This window comes from Myodes glareolus, chromosome 23 (assembly GCF_982192425.1).
Source record: "Myodes glareolus chromosome 23, mMyoGla1.1, whole genome shotgun sequence".
Lineage (NCBI taxonomy): Eukaryota > Metazoa > Chordata > Mammalia > Rodentia > Cricetidae > Myodes > Myodes glareolus.
This window is the reverse complement of record NC_142048.1, coordinates 22,683,296-22,698,386: the sequence shown is the minus strand read 5'-3', so window position 1 is coordinate 22,698,386 and position 15,091 is coordinate 22,683,296. Positions and strand designations below refer to the sequence as shown.

General features: G+C 35.8%; 1 pseudogene; it reads right to left on the bottom strand.

Annotated features, from left to right (window-relative positions):
- Positions 1–8,007, bottom strand: part of LOC125413938 (spartin pseudogene) — a 53,147-nt pseudogene extending 45,140 nt beyond the window's left edge.
- Positions 8,008–15,091: the final 7,084 nt, after the last annotated feature.

Here is a 15,091-nt window from a genome sequence, read left to right as displayed (position 1 = left end):
CCCTTCCCAAGGGAATCTATATATGTTTCCCTTAGGATTCTTTTGTTGCTTAGCCTCTCTGGGGCTGTGGACTATAGGCTCATTATCCTTTGTTTTACAGCTAGTTTCCACTAATTAGTGAGTACATACCATGCTCATCTTTCTGAGTCTGGGTTAACTGACTCAAAATGCTTTACTTTTTCTAGTTCCATCTATTTGCATGCAAATTTCAAGATGTCATTGTTTGTTTTTTCTTCTAAGTAATAATCCATCTATTGTGTAAATGCACCCCATTTTCTTTAAGCATTCTTCAGTTGAGGGGCATCTATGCTGTTTCCAGTTTCTGGCTTTTACAAAGAAAGCTTTTATGAACATAGTAATACATATATACATGTTATAGCAATACACACACATATGCTATGGTATGATTGAGCATTCTTTGGGTATGTGCACAAAAGTGGTATTGCTGGGTCCTGAGGCAGGTTGATTCCCAATTTTCTGCAAAACCACCATATTGATTTCCAGAGCCATTGTAGAAGTTTGCATTCCCACCAGCAATGGAGGAGTGTTACCCTTGCTCCAAATCCTTTCCAGCATAAACTATTATTGCTTTTTTTTGATCTTCGCCATTCTGACAAATGTAAGATGGTATCTCAGAGCTGTTTTGATTTTAATTTCCATGATGGCTAAGAATATTGAGCCTTTCCTTATGTGTCTTTCATCCATTTGAGATTTTTCTTTTGAGAATTTTCTGTTTAGATCTGTACCCAATTATTTAGAGGATTATTTAATATTTTGATGTCTAATATCCTGAGTTCTTTATATATTTTGGAGATCAATCCTCTGTCTGATGTGGGATTGGTAACTATCTTTTCCCATTCAATAGGCTGCCTTTTGTTTTATTGACTGTGCCCTATGATTTATACAAGCTCCAGGAGGTCCCATTTATTTGTTGTTGCTATCAGCGCTGTGCTACTGGTGTTATATTTAGTAAGTGGTCTCCCGTGTCCATGTATTGAAGGCTACTTCCTATTTTTTCTTCTGTCAGGTTCTTTGTGGTCAGATTTATATTGAGGCCTTTAATTCATTTGGACTTGAGTTTTGTGCATGGGGATAGATATGGATTTATTTACATTCTTCTACATGTTGACATCCAGTTATGCCAGCACCATTTGTGAAAGATGCTTTCTTTTATTCCATTGCATAATTTTAGCTCTATTGTCAAAAATTAGGTGTTCATAAGTGTGTGGTTTAATATCTGAGTTTTTTGATATAATTCCCTTGGTCAGGACACAACTGGTGTATTTTTTTAACATCTTACTTTTTCAGATACTACTATTTATTCAATGTATATTATGACTGAATGTATATACCATATATATATATATATATATATATATATATATATATATACTTCTGTCTCAAATTTCACATATATAGTGTGATATTACAAAATTCTGTACATGGATATGGAGCACTTAAATTTAATTTTCTCAGTGTGGTCATCATCAAAAAATATATTATCATCGTCCTCTAGGAAACATTGGGTCCTGTTAAAAAGCTTGCAATTAGAGATGGATGTTATAATAGCTTGATTTTTCTGAATGCCATTGACAGAATGTGGAACTTTATTTTATGGGCTCTGACATGGAACAGGTTGGGTTTAGTTCCTTAATGCTTGAATATGAAAATAAGCTTTGTTACATATACTTTCTCTTTAAGAAAACAGCTATTAATTCATAACAAAAGTTCTGGGTAAATGTCTGGTAGGGAAATATTGGAAAATCAAACAAACAAAAATGTGAAAAGAGATTAGCTTGGGAGAAAATTGGAAGCTACTTTGAGGGATTTTTAAAAAATGCAGCATACAAGCAAAGTGTTGAAAAGTCATTTTTGTTATTTACCTTTGTTCAGAGAAAACAAGCAAATAGTCTGCAGAGAGAACCAATTAGTTTCCTCTTCCTTTTTACTCTAATGCCATAGACCCGCTTGGGAAATAGAGCATGATTGTGGTGTCGCATCAAAACTCTTGCTACTTTCAATGCATTCTCCCTATGCATCTACCAGATTCTGGTTAAGCATTATAAAAACGAATTATTCTTATTCAGTCCATTATGACTGAAATCCCAGAACATTACTTCAATGGAGGGTCTAAAAGCAAAGCCAAAGACATTTTTAATGCCTTTGACATTTTTTTAAATTTTTCAATGTCTCCAAGCCAATGGACATACCCCCAAATCCACTTATTAATCAGTTAATTATTAATATCTCAATGAAGATATTTGTGAGTACTCAAACTGCCAAATGTTTCTAGATAATTACATATATCCCATGAAGACAGTTCAATTACACTGAAATAGCAAGTCAATGTTGTATCAATTCTGAATCTTGGCTTAAGATGATTTTGAGAATAAAGCAATCATTGACAATTATCAGAACATCTTTTAGGATAATTATTTTGTACAATGTATCATTAAACTTTGTTGTTTCCTTTCAAGATTAGATTACTGTATTTTATAATCAGAAGTGGAAACAGGACACAACTGGTGTATTTTTTTAACATCTTACTTTTTTAGATATTACTATTTATTCAATGTATATTATGACTGAATGTATATACCTTATATATATACTTCTGTCTCAAATTTCACATATATAATGTGATATTACAAAATTCTGTACATGGATATGGAGCACTTAAATTTAATTTTCTCAGTATGGTCATCATCAAAAAATATATTATCAAAGACATTCACAAAATTCAAAAAGAAAATTTTATCATAATAGAAAAAAATAAATGCTTATTGTGTAGCTAAAGGGACATTCCTTGTAGACATAGCAGATGGAATTACAAAGTATCTTTAGATTTAAATGGCATTTGCTTACCATGGAATACATTTGCTATTTTTTTGGCTTTGATAAAATACCTGAAACTAATCAAAAAAGAGAGAGAAAGGTTTATTTTGACTTACAGTGAGATGTCTTGGTTCATTATCATAGGGGACACAGTGACATCATCATCGGTGCTGACATTTAACATCAATCATGATGCTGAGAGAGAGATCCGGTGGCTGGCCAGCCATCCAGTCATCTTTTTTTTTTTTTTTTTTCCGAGGAGGGTGTTGTTGTTCTAGTCAGGTAAGAACTCCAGTATACCGGATATTGTTGCTCATATTCAGGGTATATCTACCCTGAGTAATCTATGTCAAAGAATCTCAAGGAAATCCACATAGATGCAATAATATGCCTCTTGAATGAACCTAAATCCTTCTTGATTCAAATTGACAACGTGTTTTATCATTTAGCCCCCAAGCTGAGTGAGCAGGTGAAGTCGACTTGAGTTTGATCCCCAAAAACCATGTAAAGGTGAAAGGAAACAACAGAATCACAAAGATTTTCTCAGAACTATATATAAATGCCATGACACATATGTCCATACACTCATCATGAATATGAACTGTATTAGTTGCTATTTCGTTCTGGGATTAAATGCTTTGCCTAAAGCTATTCATAAACACGTTTATACAGAGATATATGTATTCAGAGACAGTGAGGAGGTGAGGCAATACGTGCCAGGCATGAGGCAGACACAGGAAGTTGAGAGATCCTATGTTCTGTCATACTCCAGAAGCAGAGTTTATGGAAAGTTACATGGGGCCATTCATCTTCAAATTTTGCCTCTTGTGACATACTTGCTCCAGCAAGGCTCAGCCTCCTAAAGGTTTCATAACATCTACAGACAGCAACAACAACTGGGAACCAATCATTCAAACACCTGAGCATGTAAAAATATTGCTCAGTCAAATCACCACAAACCCACACACACATGCATGTCCACACATGCACACATATATGTCCCAAATTAACTAATTAGACATATAATTACATGTTTACAAGTAACTTTTTAAAAGATATTAAATATTTATATAATTTAAATATTGGAAATCTATTATAAATTACTTATTAATTTTGCATGTAAAAAGGTTTAGTAGTACTGGAAAAATAGAAGATGTAACAATATTAACTACTTAAATAAACAATAAAACTTTTCTCTAGAAAATGTTGAGAAAATAAAATTTTCTGGCATATGAAATTCATGGGACTTGATTGACCATCTGCTACAGAGGATGAAACAGATATTTATATTCCACGACATGTTTGAGACTTGTATCAGGATTACATAATGTTTGTCCATTAACTATCAGACTAAAAATATCCAAAACAAGTTACACAAAGTTGTGTTTGTCACCGGTAGAAGAGAGAAATTCAAATATATAGTAGATCTTTTCAATATCAGATATGTAAAATATCGAACTTGATATTTCTTAGAAATGAAGGGTTTTTTTTCCTCTAAATAGTTTGTTTTGTTTTTATTTGTCCTTAAAACAATTTTATGTGGAAGGAAACTTGATCTTCTTATTCCATCATCCAACATTCTGTCAAACTTGTCATTTAGTTTATGTACTGGGAGAGAAGGGAGGTTTGGGATAGAGTTGGAAAGAGTGAAAGGAACGGAACTGGCATCTGGATGTATTACATGAGACAAAAATCTATTTTCAATAAAAATAAAATTCTTCACATATCCTATTTCTGACATATAATTGAGTATTTTTATAATATTATAAGTAATGCAAAGTTTTTCATATTTACCCAGAAATGTGAAATGAAAATGGCTTAACTATTAAGACAGTATACTGCTCCTAAAGGGGGCATAATTCAGTTTTCAGTGATCACATCAGTTGATTACAGATGCACATAACTCTGGCTCCATTATATCTGATCTCCTCTTCTGGTCTCTATGGGTTCCAGCACTCACATACATATATAAACACAGACACACAGACACACAGGCACACCCACATACACACTCTTAAAAATATTATTGAAAAGGTTCTCTGGCTAGATTGGTGCCCATGTTTCTTCCTTCCTTCCTTCCTTCCTTCCTTTTTTTCTTTCTTTCTTTCTTTCCTTTTCTTTTTCTCTCTCTTTTTTTTGTACTTTACAGAGAGTCTTCTTGCACCAAAACTTTAGAACATGTTCTTTCACTTATGGGAGGATGAAGGATAACTAAATGTAAGAACCAGTTCGACTCCACCACGTTCAGTTAATTGCGTGAAAGTTGTCCTTGGTATTGGGAACCTATTGTCACATTGTGGAGGGCTCTAAGTGACAGGAATACAGGGCTGTGTAAGATCTGCGCTTATTTTTATCAGCATTCACATGCATGATTGTAAAATTCTGATACTTGTTATGAAAAAATAAACATAGTCATCTTGATAAATTAACCAGTTTATCATTGCCAACTGTGGCTTACTAAACTATATGATACAGCTGTCCCCAAAACATGTATGAATGTGTTCATAAGTCAGTGGTTATCACAGTAAATACAAAGAGTAGAAATTGCATGTGCTTCTATAGGATCATTTTATCTCTCTTTTTCTCAAAGTGTTTTAGAACTTACTAAGGTTGAGTTACAAAGGTTAATTACATCTCTCACAAACAAGATAGTGTGTGAGATTTTGCCATTATAAGACTAACACAGTGTTAGTATTGTTGTGCACAGATTATGACCCCAGAGAGATCACCAGAAATCAGAGAAGTCCCGATTGTAATAAGCAAGGTTTATTGTTATTGTAAGTGTAATATGAACTAGCTAGCATGGAATTTGTCACCATCACTCACACTAGTCATAGTGAAGTAGGGAGGAGTTAGAGTCCCTCTGCGGGGTTAGATTTTCAAAGGTAAAATCTACAAGCTCTTCAGGGCCATCAGGAGGGTTTGGCATGGGTGCAAGGTCTTTACTCTTTCCCATCCTGTTTTGTCAGCTTGTTTTTATGTCTTCAGAGCAAGGTCACCCTGTCCCTGAGTCAGGACATCTCTATTAGTCTCCACCAGGTGGCCAGGCACCCTTGGGAGGGGGCACTATCTTTCCTGAGGAAAATGAAGCTAGTCTGTTTTCTTTGTTTTGTTTTGTTTTGTTTTGTTTTTTTAACACTCTTACAGTCCCCTTTTCTCTTGGTCCTAAGGGAGCTCAATAATAAGCCTGTTTGCTATAGCTCGTATATTTCACCGACCCTATTGATATTATCATACATTTCAGTTGTATAAGGTCTGAGTGGAGTATACCCCTGTTGCACCATAAGTTGTATAGTTCCCAACCTTGGTTTCATATATTGGCGTATTTTATTAAGTATATAGGGCCCAAAAGTGAGTATTAGGAGGAAGACTAACAGAGGTCCTATTAGGGATGAAACGAGGATGGTGAACCAAGAGGATTTGGAATACCAGGCCTCAAACTAACTCTGGTTGGTTTCATGTTCTCTTTTCCCTTTTTCTAGGCCTTCACAGACCTTTGCCATGGAATTTTTTATAAATCCTGAGTGGTCTGTATAGAAGCAGCATTCTTCTCCCAAAGCAGAGCATAGCCCCTTTTCTTTTAGGAATAGTAAATCTAGGCCCCTTCTGTTATGTAACAACACTTCTGTCAGTGAAGACAGAGATTCTTGTAGGTGGATGATGGAGGTTTCTATTCTTTGAATGTCTTCATCTATTGATATGCAGAGATCTGCATAATAACGCTGTTGGGTGCCAAGCAAGGCTGCTTCCCCAATCTTGCTAAGCTGATTCCCATCAGGATGGCAAGGGTAAGGACTGTGACTGACTCTTTCTTATGTCTAAGAGCTTACTGGGTAGCTTCACTAAGGCTTAACAATTCCTCAGCAGCATGATAGGTTACCCCAGGAACCAGGTGTACAAGGACACAAAATCCCTTCATTCAATTCTGCACAATCACAAGGATGCAAGGTGTTAGGCCAGAGGAACATGCCCACCAGGTAGCATTTGCTGGAATCAAATATTCTGATTGATTTGTGAGGGGTATAGTGTGATTTCAGAGAGGTAAGTAGTGGTCAGGTATTGTCCCTATACATAGTCCCTGCCCTGAGACTTGTCCAAGGGTCAAGGAGGTATTTGACTGCCATCGGCAAGAACTTGAGGCTCCCTCCTGTTCCTCCCAATTAAGTTTGTTGTTTGGGGCCAACACAGCTATTTCTTTATAATAGGGAGGTCTTGGGCTGTAGCAGAGCAAGCAGGAGGCAGTTAGTTCATACTTGGAACTATTTAGAAGTAAAAATGACTATTGTAGGACTGTAAAAAGGGGTTTTCAAGTTCACAGGATCTAATAGGTAAAGGGCCAGCATCCCAATGTGTCTTTGGTGCTGGCAAAACTGAGGTGCTGAAGGCAATTGCGGGGGTGGTGGTACTAATAGTTGACATAGGAGGAGAGGAAGGATTCTTCTTAACCGAGATGGGATTAATTCCCTTATTGGGACCTAATGTTATGGTCACAGGTACTGTTGCAACAACCCGCAGGGAGAACAAGATCCCTATGAAGATATTCCTCCTGGAACATGCAATTGTAATCCCTGATTCTTGCCTGTTAACCAGTTAGCCCTTTTTCCCTCCTTAGTGAAGGGGATATTGATTTTAGACTCTCCTGGTGTGGTACGCGTGAAAGAGACTAAGTCTCCTTTGCTAGTCCTCCATTTGGAGGCACTGGTTTCACATCCCCAGGCAGCACAATAAAATACTTCAGCCCCCCCACACTGGCAAATTGGCTTACACCCCTGACAAATATACCAGTCACAATGTTTGCGAGCAGGATAAGAGTTTTGGAGAGTTCGCACAGTGTTTTCCCAAGAGTCTTTTGCTAAAGCGCATAAGTTGAAAGTTAGCTGGGGGTACCATGTGTCCAGGGGGTGAAATTCAGTGGCCACCCTTAAGGCTTGCCCAGTCTCAGGATTAGGCAGGGTCCAGGCTAAGTTCCAAGGTACATGGAGGTTTTCAGTATTCCCTGGACGCAGATGAAGTAGCAGGTACCATATCAGTAGGGTGAACTTCATTTTTAGGTTTCCGAAGCAACTTTAGCTTCAAAGGATCGGAGGGGTGCTTGGAGACTTTCCAGGTCCCATCCGGAGACTTCTCAGCGGTGGGTGCCACAGATCTGGCATGAGAGTGGTGAATCCACATGGAGATACCGTCTGCTTTGAGAGCGCTTTGGAGTGGCTAGGATGACAACATAGCCACCTTTCCACGGTGGCTCCTGGGACTTGCATTGGTGTCTGCAGATCAGGACCCAGTCATCAGGTTGGAAACTGTAGGGCTCAGGGGAAGAGGAGGATGAATATTGGACCTGCAACTGAGGTCAGATATCTGCCTGTGTTTGGTACAGCACTTTTAGGCTCTCTTGGAGGTTCACTTCTTCCAAAGGCAGGATTAACTTGTCCAGTAAGCTAGGCACAAGGGGAAGGGGTACACCATACATTGTCTCAAAAGGGGACAGTCCCACATGTTGTGGGGAATTTCTTACCCTGGACAAGGCATAGGGGAGGAGAGCCACACCGTCACCACCAATCTCCAAGACAAAGTTGGTAAGGGTCTCTTTTAGGGTCCGATTTATTCTCTCAACCTATCCTGTACTCTGAGGGCAGTAAGCGTAATGTAATTTCTATTTAGCCCCCAATATAGTGGCTACTCCCTGGTTTACCTTTGAGACAAAGGCAGGGCCATTATCTGACTCTATCATGTGTGGGAAGCCAAACCTGGGAAAAATCTCTTCAAGTAATTTCTTAGCCACCACATAAGCAGTCTCGTGTTTGGTAGGATAAACCTCAGTCCATGGGGGCGAGTTCCTCTCATGTGAACATCGAAAGTGAGGCGAGAGAAGTGCTTTAGCAGTTCTGCAAAGCTGAGGTGCTTGAGGTGGGTGAGCTGCTCAGCCTCTTTGCTGCTCAGCACAGCAATACAAGGAACTTGTCACCAGTACTTACACTAGTCATAGTGAGGTAGGGAGGAGTAAGAGTCCCTCTGTGGGGCTAACTTTTTAAAGGTAAAAACTACAAGTCCTTCAGGGTCACCGGGAGGGTTCAGTATGGGTACAAGGTCTTTGTTTTTTCCCATTCTCTCTCTCTCTCTCTTTCTCTCTCTCTCTTTCTCTCTCTCTCTCTCTCTCTCTTTCTCTCTCTCTCTCTCTCTCTCTCTCTCTCTCTTTGTCTTCAGAGCAAGGTCACCCTCTCCCCAAGTCAGGTCACCTTTATCAGTCTTCACCAGGTGGCGGTGCGCCCTTGCATGGAGTCACTATCTCTTCTGGGAACATGATTCTAGTCTGGGTTTTTGATTTTAAAACACTGTGCTGGGAAATTATTTCTGATTCTTTTGAGAATAAGGGATGAGGGTCTTACAGATAATGACTGTATTTTGCAAAGAAATATAATACAAAAATTAGGAATATTCCAAATTATATATGCATAAAATCATTGAAAAATAAAATTTATTTTTCCTACACATTTTTAAGTTAAAAAAGGAAAGCCTGGAGAGATGGTTTACTAGCTAAATATATACATTGATCTTACCGATGATCAAGATTATTTTTTTGTACCCACATCAGGTAGAAAAGAATTATCCAAGACCAGAGGTACCTACACACTGGGTGAAAACTCCCACAGAATAATACCTAAATATAATTCTAAAAAGCAGATTTAGAAAAAGGAATTAGGAATCAGTTGCCTTCTGGGTAAGAAAGGGAGGCTGAACCCATGAAATCTCAACAATGTGCCTGCCTAAACAAGACCTGAATAAAGACAGCACCCATAGACATGTCTTCAGGGTTAAAGGAAATTACACAGGTTCCTGTTCCTAGATGAAGAGTACATGCAATTAAAATTGCTGAGATAAGAATTATTCTTCAGCAGTGGCAAACAGTATACAAAGTTGTTCAATCCCAAGTGGCAGTCCTTATAGTTCCATATGTATGTGTGTTTATATATGCAAAAATATTCCTAAGTGAAATTAGAAGGTTGCAGCAACATTATTCAAATGCATATATGTAACAATCATAACTGAAAAAAGTCGCAACTGCTAAAAATACAAAAAAGGAGAAAAAAGGAATAAAATATTATTTGTTTGAAAGGGACCATTGGAGTAGAGGCATGATATAGAATTGAATCATACAAATTTAAGTATTTCTAATTATCTTAGTTCTCATTCAAAGTTACTTATAGGGATAAAAGTGTTTTGAGGAACAACATTTCAGAGGTTGAGTCCACTATTCTTGTTGTGGGGAGACAGATAGGTGTTATTTTGGAGAGACAGGTGCTGGCAGGCTGTAAGCAGTAGTTGGAAGTATGCAATTTTTCTGAATTTGATAATAAAGAAAGTTGTAACTATATCTATCTCATCTTCAACACTATCAACATATATTATTCAATATTGATTTTTATTTAATGATTTAAATTTAAGTGAAGATCTTGATGGAAATATATAGGTAGAATTTCTGGGACAAAAAGAGAGGTGAACTTGGAAGAAAGAATTAAAAGGTCAAGAACATGGGAGATAACTTATCTGGCTCCAGTGCTAATGTCACCTTCTATGACACAGCTCATCTTTGTGAAGCACAAAATCAAACATGAGAGAATGGACAGGTCCATATCATTTAAAATGTCTAGGGAGTATTCCAAAAGTTTCTGTTCTCAAAAATTATTCATTTATAGATTCTTTCCTAAAACACTAAATATTAGACAAAGTTAGTGACATTTTAACCCGAATAAAAATTCTGCATAACTTTTTCTTTTGAGATTAATTTTGAAATTCAGATCATGTAAGGGAGATTCACAATTCAGTTTTCAAATAACAATTCATAGCTGTTAGTGATACTATTCTGTTCCCCTAAAGACATAGTTTTTAAAAAGCAACTTATTAGTTTTAGGATGACTTTTATAGTACAATAAGTAAATGTTATTAGACTATATTCTATATAAGTATAAACTATGTTAAGGAGACTTATCTGAAGTCTTCACAGATTACAGCACCTGATAATAGATTTTATAATATTTTTGTTTTACAGTTATAAGAATTAGATAATTTTGTGTTTTCATGAAATCAAAAACAAATATAGTCACATCCCCTTGCCATATAATAATCAAAATGAAAAACATAGAGAATAAATAAAGAATATTAAGAGCAGCAAAGAAAAAAGACCAGTAGCATATAAAGTTATACCTCTCAGAATTACACCTGAATTCTCAATGGAAACCATGAAAGCCAAATGGTCCTGGGTAGATGTGCTGCAGACACTAAGAGACCATGGATGTAAGTCCAGACTTCCATACCCAACAAAGCTTTCAATCACCATTGATGGAAAAAGCAATATATTCCATGTCAATAACAGATTCAAACAATATGTATCCAAAAACCCAGCCCTACAGAAAGTACTAGAAGGAAAGCCCTAACCCAAGGAAGCTAACTCTACCCACAAAAACACAGGCAATAAACCTCCCACCAGCAAAAGCCTAAGAAGAGAAACACACAAACACTACTACCAAAAATAACATGAATTAACAGTCATTGGTCATTAATATCTCTTAATATCAATAAACTCAATTCACCTATAAAAAGACACACCTTAACCTCAAAGACAGATACAAACTCATATTGAAGGGTTGGGAAAATGTATTCCAATCAATTGAGCCCAAGAAACAAGTAGGTGTAGCTATCCTAATATCTAACAAAATAAGTTTCAAACTATAATTAGTAGGAAGAGATGGAGAAAGACACTTTATACTCCTAATAGGAACAATCCATCAAGGTGAAGTCTCAATCCTGAACATCTATGCCTGTAATACAAGAACACCCACATATGGAAAAGAAACATTACTAAAACTCAAAGCACACATCAAAATCCACATAGTAACAGGAGGAGACTTTAACACTCCACTTTCTCTAATGGACAGGTCAACCAGACTGAAACATAAGAGAGAAGTAGCAGAACTAACAGATGTCATGAATCAAATAGACTTAACAGACATCCATAGAACATCCCACCCCAAAACAAAAGAATATACCTTTTTCTCAACACCTCATGGAACCTTCTCTAAAACTGATCAGATACTTAGTAACAAAGCAAAGCTCTATAAATATAAAAATATTGGAGTAACCCCCTGTGTTTTATCATATCACCAATGATTGAAGTTAGAATTTAACAACAATACTATCCTCAAATAGCCAACAAACTCATAGAAATTGAACAGCAAACTACTTAACCTCCCCTAGGTCAAGAAAGATAAAGAAATTAAAGACTTCCGAGAATTCAATGAAACTGAAGACACAACATATACATTAATTAATATCATTAAATATCTTAATAGCACAGCATTCTTTAAGTTATCTTGAAATTTTATAAAATTCAAGAAAAATGTTACCTTTTGCTACTTATAAAGCACTAAGAATAATTTTAAAGATATTATAGAAATGTCAATGAGCGTTATACACTGTTTCTGTGTTTTCTTAAACCGATTATTGAATTTGAAATAAAAAAATAAAACTTGATTTTCTTATATGCATTTTATCAATGATTTTGATTTTCTGTAAATTTTTATCTTTCCTTTTTCACATTTTCTTGAAGAAGATAAATAACTGTTAAAGTGTATGTTTTATCTTCTGGTAATGAAGTATAATCATATTTATAATATGCTAAACTAAAAAGAAATAGTGAACAGTTTCTTGTCAACTAACAACATAAATAAGAAAGTAAAATTGATCATTGTATTACTATGTGCTTTTATTAAGCTTTAATATTTTTTAACTGGGTATTTTTGAATAAATGTTTAGACAACTATATGTATAAAATAATTTTATATAAACTTCTAGTTGTATGCATAATAAGCTGGTGTATAGACATCCAAATCATATAATAAACTTCTTTCAGAACACGTAAATGCTTTATTTGATCCAATGAACAAAAAGTTCAATTTAAATAAAGTAATTTTGTCAGAGGAGCTTTACTTATTTGTGGTGTAACAATATATGTCACACCAAATAGCTACTTGAATTTTATAAATAATCCTAAGAAACATGTATCCATGTACTCAGTTTTATGTCCATCCTATGTCTAGTGTTCATTTCTGTGTTGTTCGTGTTGTTCTGTGAGTCAACTGAGAAAAAACTATATATTTTCCCGTTTCCAAGTTCAAAGAGCATCAAAATGCAGTCAGTTGAACTTGTGAATTAATTATTCCTACTTTTTAATGCAGAAAGAACCTGTGTCAAATTCTGTTACCTTGATCTTACAATCAGTGCCACATCATACTACATTAAAGTACCAGACGTTGTCAATTTGCAGTTTAAAATACACACTAAGATATGATTTACATAGGGTTATATTGAAAATATTCATTCTTCACTGATAATTATGAAATTAAAAAATAGAAAGAATAAGTACCTATAAGGGTCATTGCAGAATTTTAATTAAAGTTGGTTGTTTTAAACATGTTTTGAATATTTTTGTTATTGTTAAGGCTGGGTTGCTTGATGAGCCTTAATACAAGGGGAGATGTTTAGTCCTACAACAACTTGATATGCTATGCTTATTTGATATTTATGAGAGGCCTGCCTCCTTCTGAACAGAAGCAGGGAAGGCATTTATTTAATGTAACAGATGGGAGGTGAGAAGAGAGCTGGAGGGAAGGAGGAAGGGAAAACTTTGGTTTGAATGATGAATAAATAAATAAATAGATAGATAAATAAATAAATAAATTTAATTATTAGAAGTAGAACAAAAATATTTCTACATTACCTATAATTGAAGCTAAACTTTACATTTTTAATACTTGTATAGTAGTTTTAGAATACTTGTATAGATTTGATCTAAGAGATTTTTCCTTTAAGATAGCACCCAGATATAAAGGTGGCAAAGAAATTAAACATTTTTAATAGATATAAGAAAAGTTATATTTTTAAAACCACAGAGTAGGGTAGCAACATTTTTGCTAACATGGTTAATATAATTGGGACATTTTAATGTCCACAAAATCCTGGGGAATTATGTCTTTAATCTCAGAATTCCAGAGGTAGTGAAAAGCTGAATAGGAATACAAGGTGAAACTCAGTTTCAAAATAAATACATATAAAATAATTTGAAGGTAGATAATTAAAGAAAATCCATTAAAGAATATGTATTTGCAGCTTAGGAGTGGAAAATAGCATTATTTTAAAGTAAAGAAGTCTATCTATAAATTTAACATGCTATTCTGAGACAGTGTTAATCACTTCCCTGATGGCAGAAGTGACAAAAGAATCCAAATTAGTTCAGAATTATGAATAATAAAGGGTTATTTACTTAGGGGAGACTTACAGATCTCTGTCCTAGATAACAATCCTCTGCATGAACAGGTAACAGGAACAGAGTCTAGCAGCCAGAAGCTAGAGCCAGAAACAAGAGAGTGAGCACATGCTTTGCAGCTGTATTTAAAGTATAAGAGACCACACCCAAGTGGGCTGGTATCTTAAAGGCTATTGACTGAAGGAGTGGAATGTGCACTCTCAGCCCTTTCTCACTTAACGTACTTTTTATTCTACAAATCAGTAACCTTGATACTCATGATAATTTTAAATAAAATCATCTTTCAAAGTAAAATATATAAATTTGCTTGGGTTTACATCCCTTAGCCATTGAACACAATTACGAGCTGCTCTAACTACAATACACAAAGCTGCGCTCAGTCTCCATTAGCATATTTATGCTTCCACACCTACTTTTATATCTGTACCTGCCACTTTGTGTCCATGACTATATCTATAAGTGTATATACATTTTGATCCATTACTCAGTCAACTTTTATTCTATTTCAGATTACAAAAGGACACATATTTGACACATTTTAAAGACGCTTTCTTGGCTTGTCAAATGAATTGAACATGATCAACTCTATGAAACAAAGGGCTTGCAAATGATTTTGAACTGGTAGTTCACAGAATTACGTTTCATAAATTGTGTCAGTTGTTGACTGAGGTTTATGTCCAGTCTTATCCTGTAGTGAGCTGCTTTGTGCGACACTTTAAAGATGGCGCTGGCTTCTGCCTTCCACCCCCCGCCCAATGGTGAGGGCTCTCGGTTGTAAATAACTCCATACATGGCTCAGGCTAAGGATCTGGCTTGCTTCTGCATTTCTGGACCTATCTGCATTTCCTACGTAGCATGTTGGGGTTGGCTACGCAGAGGCTATTTTAGCTGTGGGTTGGCTTTCCCAGAATCAGAAGATTATTCAAGGTTCCTGATTAA